Source organism: Triticum urartu, chromosome 3, assembly GCF_003073215.2.
Source record: "Triticum urartu cultivar G1812 chromosome 3, Tu2.1, whole genome shotgun sequence".
NCBI lineage: Eukaryota > Viridiplantae > Streptophyta > Magnoliopsida > Poales > Poaceae > Triticum > Triticum urartu.
In genome coordinates this window covers 454,059,598-454,067,642 of record NC_053024.1, presented here as the reverse complement: position 1 = coordinate 454,067,642, position 8,045 = coordinate 454,059,598, and positions in this window count along the sequence as shown.

Here is an 8,045-nt window from a genome sequence, read left to right as displayed (position 1 = left end):
ATTGCTGCATCGCCACCAAAACCCACCATTTCTTAAGCTAAAGTAGACCAAGGTAATCCCTATATTAGCATATTACTAAGATAAATAGAAGGCACTGTAGAAACATTTATGACGTGAGCTTGTCAATCTGAATGTGGAGGGACACAAGCTTAGCCCCGGCCAACAGCTTGGGCGGAACTGTCAAGAAGGTCAGCTCCTGCACGTCGACGTCGCCGGGATCCTTGCTGCTTGTCACCTCCATTTCCACCTTGACGGCGTCGGTCGTGCCTTTGGGCTCCCCCGGCGGGCCGTTCGCCCACAGCTTGGCCACGTAGTGCGGCAGTGGGGACGCCCCTGCTCTGATGCATATGACCGACACGGCGATAGGCGCGCCGATGTCGAGCACGCCGCCGACCAAGAAAAACGTGCGGGGGTCCTCCTCCGCGAACAGCAAGAGTCGTGGCTCCGACAGTGGCACTTGCAGCTGGAGCACCTTGTCGTACTGGATCCTGTGCACGGGCATGGGATGCACGGTGCTGATGTGGTGGTAGAGCGCCGGCAGCGGGCCTTCATAGCCGCAGACGGGCACGGGGCATTTGCAGGGCGCGAGCGGACACACGCTCTGGTGATCGGCGAGCTTGTGGTAAGTGACGTAGAGCCCACAGCCTTCGTGCGGGCACTCCACCCTCACCGACGAAAGGATGGAGTCCACCGCCGTCTTCCGCACGTCGAAGCCACCGCCGCGCTTGCACTTCTAGCACTGCCGCTGGTTCCCAGGGCACTCGACGCGGCAGTCCGTGTAGGCCAGGTGCCCTCCCTTGCACTACAGAAATCAATCGAACAGCACATCAATCAAGAAACCTTCACCTTGCTCAATCAGCCAAACGGACGAGGTGTATTCGAACCTCATACACTGGAGGCATCAAGGGGCAGAGGCACAACGGGCAGTGGAGCACGGTGAGGTCCATCAAGACCTTAGAGAGCTCCATCGTCGGGTCTTGTTCGGTCTGCATGATCTCGCCCTCCTCGTGCACAACCATCTCTCGACTTGGGCCGGGGTATTACAAAGCTTTACCGTCACATATTTTATACCACTTCAAGGTGCATTAAATCAACACATGCAAGTATCAAAAGGAGAGTCACGGCATGCATGCATGTGTTGTAATTAATGCATCGGTAAACACAAATTATTGAAATATATCGAGTGCAGTACTTTGATGTGTCGCGTCAACTCGTACATCAACGAGAAGTTTGATTATCCTCTCCCTCACGGACTTAACTGCACCTGCCTTTGGCTGTATGACAGGTTGGCCACACACCTGTCGGGCCCACCTGTCATACATGCAAAGGCAGGAGCGTCCCTCCCTCGCCCATGAGCGTGGTGGCTGGCAAGACTAGGAGAAGCTTTCGCTACACGCTCTCCCTCCCGCACGCGGTGAACATGCAACAGTTCAGTCGGTGTCAGATGGCCAGAAGCGTACTGTAGTACTCCTCCAGTGCAGTAGTACTCCATCATTGTTCGACTTCTCAAAGAGGCGAAGAGCCAAGCGCAGCCCGGACGCTCGTGTGGCAGTTTCATGTGTAGAGTAGTCTAGGATAGCGTGTACCGTGCCTGTAAGCTTAAAATCATTGGGGTCGGCTCCATGCTATGTGGCCATCTCAAAGTTTTTAAAAAAATTAAAATAGTCTTCTGGCCCTACCTGACACCCTGGTGATTGTAGTTTGCACGCTCATCTGGTCAAGACAGGAATATATATTTTAATTTGTTTTTTTTTCGAAAAGGGGGGACTCCCCGGCCTCTGCATCAAAACGATGCATACAGACACATATATTTTAATTTGTGGTGGGTAAATGTTAGAGGTTGCAGCAAATATATTGTACACTGCGGGTCTTTCAGCCAAGTTTAGAGGCAAGCATGTGGGGCCAGTGCTATGCTATGTCGCGTCAACTCGTACAACGAGGAGAAGCTTGATTTTACTACACGCCTTCTCCCTCACCCATGCACGCGGTTGCTCGCAAACGAGGACAGGCTTTTTCTTAGTAGTACTTCTACAACAAGCTATCCGTCCCGCTCGTGGTGGACGGACATGCAGCAGTGAATTCGACACTGTAGAAGCAGTAGTAGTAACATCATTGTTCGTCTTCTCGAAGAGGTGAAGAGCCAAGCGCAAACCGAACGTTGCAGTTGCGAACATTGGAGCACGCATATAGCCAGGCTCTTGCATGAGACAAAATTGCTATGTGAGTCCACTATTGTACTAGTACGTACAACTACTTGCTAGTATAGCCCTGTAAACCAGAAAGGAGTATTTGCCCTTATAGAGATTTCAACAAGTGACTAGACTACACCGAGACGGAGTACATATGGAGCAAAATGAGTGAATCTGCACCATAAATAAAATACACACTAGTTCTATCGTTTTCCTCTCTGAGGTGCACAATATTGAGTATACTGACTAGTCTCTTTTTGACACGCATTTAAGTTTTTTTACACAGTACAGACGCAAGTGCTCATATACACGCGCATACACTCACCCCTATGAACGCACACACGCACGACACTATCATCTTGAAATTTACGAAGTCACCATAGGCACCTCGTCGTCGACGGGTCCATAGGTGCTTGAATGCCAAGGAGGGAGAGGGTAGCGGTTCCCGAGACGTTGAACGGTCAATGATGCATCCTCAATTACATGCAGAGGGAATTAATTGGAGAAGCAGAATAGAGCCAGCACGATGTGAATGCAACAGAGTTTGGACTCTCATATAATAAAGGCGCCTCACCACTCCAATCCATCTACTCCCAAGTCTCTACGCAACACTGCTCACTCCAATCCAAGACCAAGTGACCAGAAGCCACAAGCACCTATGGAGGCGATGGACGCGAGCGGCAGTCGGCTGTGCCAAATGATCCAAGGCGCCGGCCTGCGGCCCCGCACCGCGCAGCATTTCCAGATGGTGCTAGCGACCGCAGGCATCGTTCACGCGGTCATCGCTGCCGAGGGAGGAAACCCACAGCTGCCGGAGGGGCCCGATCCTCTGCCCGTGTCGTTCTCTCCGACACAGCGCCGGCTCGGGAGGTGCTCCGGCCATTCTTCCTCCCTGCCGTATTGTCTGCAAATCTGACCTGCCGCCGACATCCCAGTGACCCTCAGGTATAAGTTCTTCAAAAGCGACCTTGCTCTACTACCCCAGCTCAGGAGGGGTGTGGCATACCGCAAAACAGACGAAACGGACCTCCTACGGTCGAAACGGGGGTCCTGTTGATCGAGAGGGGTGTGGCGTACCGCAAAACGAACGAAACGGACTTGTGTTGGAGTGCTACGGTCGAAACGGGGGTCCTGTTCATCGGGAGGGGTGTGGCGTACTGCAAAACGGGACTCCACGGGATACTGTTCATCTCCACCGTCGACCTCCTCCAGCCTCCACGGGCTACCGTTGACCTCCTCCAGCCTCCACGGGCTCCTGTTCATCCAGCCTCCACCGTGCGCTACTCCATCGGCTACTGTTCAACCACCCCTCCACGGGCACCCCTCCACCGTCTACTGTTCATCCAGCCCTCCACACCACGGGGTCCTGTTCAACCACCCCTCCACGAGAACCCCTCCACCGTCTATTGTTCATCCAGCCCTCCACCACACCACGGGGTCCTGTTCATCTAGAGGCAACGCCACCGCTCACTGTTCATCCAACCCCCCCCGCAACGCTCACTGTTCATCTCAGAGGCAGCATCGATCGACTTTAGTTAGCAGCAGTAGCGAAGGAATCGCTCGATCGGGTTCAGTTAACAGCCATCGATCAATCGCTCGGGTTTAGTAACGCGTAGCCTGCAGTGCAATCGCTCGCGTTCAGTTAGAGCCCAACGCCTCGCTCGGGTTTAGTTAGAGCCAACGCCTCTCACACACGCACGTACGTGTACGAGAGAAATGCGCATCGCTTGGCCTCTGACCTCCCACCGTAACAGGGAACTCGCCGAAATTTTCCTCGCCCTCGCTTCTACCATGGTTTTTTCCGTCATGGACGGCCCAAAGAATGTCATGCAGCTGCGTCTCCGGCCCGCCCAGGATGAAAAGCCCATTTTATGTCATGATTTTTTGTCATAGAAGTAGGAGCCCACTACATCTATGATGATACCTGGTTTTGTCACAATTATCGTCATAGAAGTGTCATATGTATGATAGGAAAAAAATTCGTTCGGCCCAAAATGTCATGGATGTGTTTTTTGTAGTGTTAGTCACATTCTTGCAAGGCTTATAGTGATGTGCATTACCGAGAGGTCCTAGAGATACCTCTCCGATACTCGGAGTGACAAATCCTAATCTCGATCTATGCCAACTCAACAAACACCATCGGAGACACTTGTAGAGAATCTTTATAGTCACCCAATTACGTTGTGAAGTTTGGTAGCACACTAAGTGTTCCTTCGGTATTCAGGAGTTGCATGATCTCACAGTCATAGGAACATGTATAAGTTATAGAGAAAGCAATAGCAACAAACTAAACGATCATCGTGTTAAGCTAACGGATGGGGCAAGTCAATCACATCATTCTCCAATGATGTGATCCCGTTAATCAAATGACAACTCATGTCTATGGTTAGGAAACATAACCATCATTGATTTAACGAGCTAGTCAAGTAGAGGCATACTAGTGACATTCTGTTTGTCCATGTATTCACACATGTACTAAGTTTCTGGTTAATAAAATTCTAGCATGAATAATAAACATTTATCATGATATAAGGAAATATAAATAAAAACTTTATTATTGCCTCTAGGGCATATTTCCTTCAGTCTCCCACTTGCACTAGAGTCAATAATCTAGATTACATTGTGATGATTCTAACACCCATGGAGTCTTGATGCTGATCATGTTTTGCTCGTGAGAGAGGCTTAGTCAACGGGTCTGCAACATTCAGATCTGTATGTATCTTGCAAATCTCTATGTCTCCCTTCATGACTTGATCGCGGATGGAATTGAGGCGTCTCTTGATGTGCTCGGTTCTCTTATGAAATCTGGATTCCTTTGCCAAGGCAATTGCACCAATATTGTCACAAAAGATTTTCATTGGACCCGATGCACTAGGTATGACACCTAGATCGGATATGAACTCCTTCATCCAGACTCCTTCATTTGCTGCTTCCGAAGCAGCTATGTATTCTGCTTCACACGTAGATCCCGCCACGATGCTCTGCTTGGAACTGCACCGACTGACAGCTCCACCATTTAATAAAAATATGTATCCGGTTTGTGACTTAGAGTCATCTGGATCAGTGTCAAAGATTGCATCGACGTAACCGTTTACGACGAGCTCTTTGTCACCTCCATAAACGAGAAACATATCCTTGGTCCTTTTCAGGTATTTTAGGATGTTCTTGACCGCTGTCTAGTGATCCACTCCTGGATTACTTTGGTAACTCCCTGCTAAACTAATAGCAAGGCACACATCAGGTCTGGTACACAGCATTGCATACATGATAGAACCTATGGCTGGAGCATAGGGAATGACTTTCATTTTCTCTCTATATTCTGCAGTGGTCGGGCATTAAGTCTGACTCAACTTCACACCATGTAACACAGGCAAGAACCCTTTCTTTGCCTTATCCATTTTGAAATTCTTCAAAACTTTATCAAGGTATGTGCTTTTGTGAAAGTCCAATCAAGCGTCTTGATCTATCTCTATAGATCTTGATGCCCAATATATAAGCAGCTTCACCGAGGTCTTTCATTGAAAAATTCTTATTCAAGTATCCTTTTATGCTATTCAGAAATTTAGTATCATTTCTGATCAACAATATGTCATCTACAAGTAATATCAGAAATGCTACGGAGCTCCCACTCACTTTCTTGTAAATACAGGCTTCTCCAAAAGTCTGTATAAAACATATGCTTTGATCACACTATCAAAGCGTATATTCCAACTCCGAGAGGCTTGCACCAGTCCATAAATGGATCACTGGAGCTTGCACACTTTGTTAGCACCTTTTGGATCGACAAAACCTTCTGGTTGCATCATATACAACTCTTCTTTAAGATATCCATTAAGGAATGCAGTTTTGACATCCATTTGCCAAATTTCATAATCATAAAATGCGGCAACTGCTAACATGATTCGAACGGACTTAAGCATCGCTACGGGTGAGAAGGTCTCATCATAGTCAACTCCTTGAACTTGTCGAAAACCTTTTGCAACAAGTCAAGCTTTGTAGACAGTAACATTACCGTCAGCGTCAGTCTTCTTCTTGAAGATCCATTTATTCTCTATGGCCTGCCGATCATCGGGCAAGTCAACCAAAGTCCACACTTTGTTCTCATACATGGATCCCATCTCAGATTTCATGGCCTCAAGCCATTTTGCGGAATCTCGGATCATCATCGCTTCCTCATAGTTCGTAGGTTCATCATGGTCAAGTAACATGACTTCCAGAACAGGATTACCGTACCACTCTGGTGCGGATCTCACTCTGGTTGACCTACAAGGTTCGGTAGTAACTTGATTAGAAGTTTCATGATCATCATCATTAGCTTCCTCACTTACTGGTGTAGGAATCACTGGAACTGATTTCAGTGATGAACTACTTTCGAATAAGGGAGCAGGTACAATTACCTAATCAATTTCTACTTTCCTCCCACTCACTTCTTTGGAGAGAAATTCCTTCTCTAGAAAGGATCCATTCTTAGCAACGAATATCTTGCCTTCGAATCTGTGATAGAAGGTGTATCCAACAGTCTCCTTTGGGTATCCTATGAAGACACATTTCTTCAATTTGGATTCGAGCTTATCAGGTTGAAGCTTTTTCACATAAGCATCGCAGCCCCAAACTTTAAGAAACGACAACTTGGGTTTCTTGCGAAACCACAGTTCATAAGGTGTCGTCTCAACGGATTTAGATGGATCCCTATTTAACGTGAATGCAGTCGTCTCTAAAGCATAACCCCAAAATGATAGCGGTAAATCAGTGAGAGACATCATAGATCGCACCATATCTAATAAAGTACGATTACAACATTCTGACACACCATTATTGTGATAGCCTGGCTTATTAGGGATGGTAGACTACTCATATCAATAAGGAATTCCTTCTTTTCCGGGAGCCCATTCGAACAGAACTCCAAAGTTAAGCGTGCTCAGCTTGGAGTAGTTTCAGGATGGGTGACCGATCGGGAAGTTGCTCCCGGGTGCGCACGAGTGAGGACAAAGTGTGCAGAAAAGACTAGTATTGATCTATGGGGCCATCCTAGATCGCGCCAGGAGTAACGACCACTGGCGGGTGTGTCCGGGGTGTTACAAATTGGTATCAGAGCCGACCCTCGCGGTTACACGGATGTTTGTGGACAAGTGCGCGGTCATGTTGTTCATGACGTTTGTGACCCGTCGTGGCACACGACATGGCACATGTACCAGACTGGATGCACGGACGTATGTGCCAAGAGGGAACGTTCATGTGGCCCGACAAGGACGTCGATTCCTCTGAGTGGGGGTGTATGTGATAGCCTGTCTTATTAGGGATGATAGACTACTCACATCAACAAGGAATTCCTTATTTTCCGGGAGCCCATTCGGACAGAACTCCAAAGTTAAGTGTGCTCAGCCTGGAGTAGTTTCAGGATGGGTGACTGATCGGGAAGTTGCTCCCGGGTGCGCACGAGTGAGGACAAAGTGTGCATAAAAGACTAGTATTGATCTGTGGGGCTAGTCTAGATCTCGCCAAGAATAACGACCATCGGCGGGTGTATCTGGGGTGTTACATTTATGCTGTGGTGTTCCGGGTGGCGTGAGTTGCTTAACTATTCCGCATTGTTTCAAATGAATACCAAACTCGTAACTCAAATATTCTCCTCCACGATCAGATCGTAGAAACTTTATTTTCTTGTTATAATGATTTTCCACTTTACTCTAAAATTCTTTGAACTTTTCAAATGTTTCATACTTATGTTTCATTAAGTAGATATACCCATATCTGCTCAAATCATCTGTGAAGGTGAGAAAATAACGACATCCGCCGCGAGCCTCAATGTTCATTGGACCACATTCATCAGTATGTATGATTTCCAATAACTCTGTT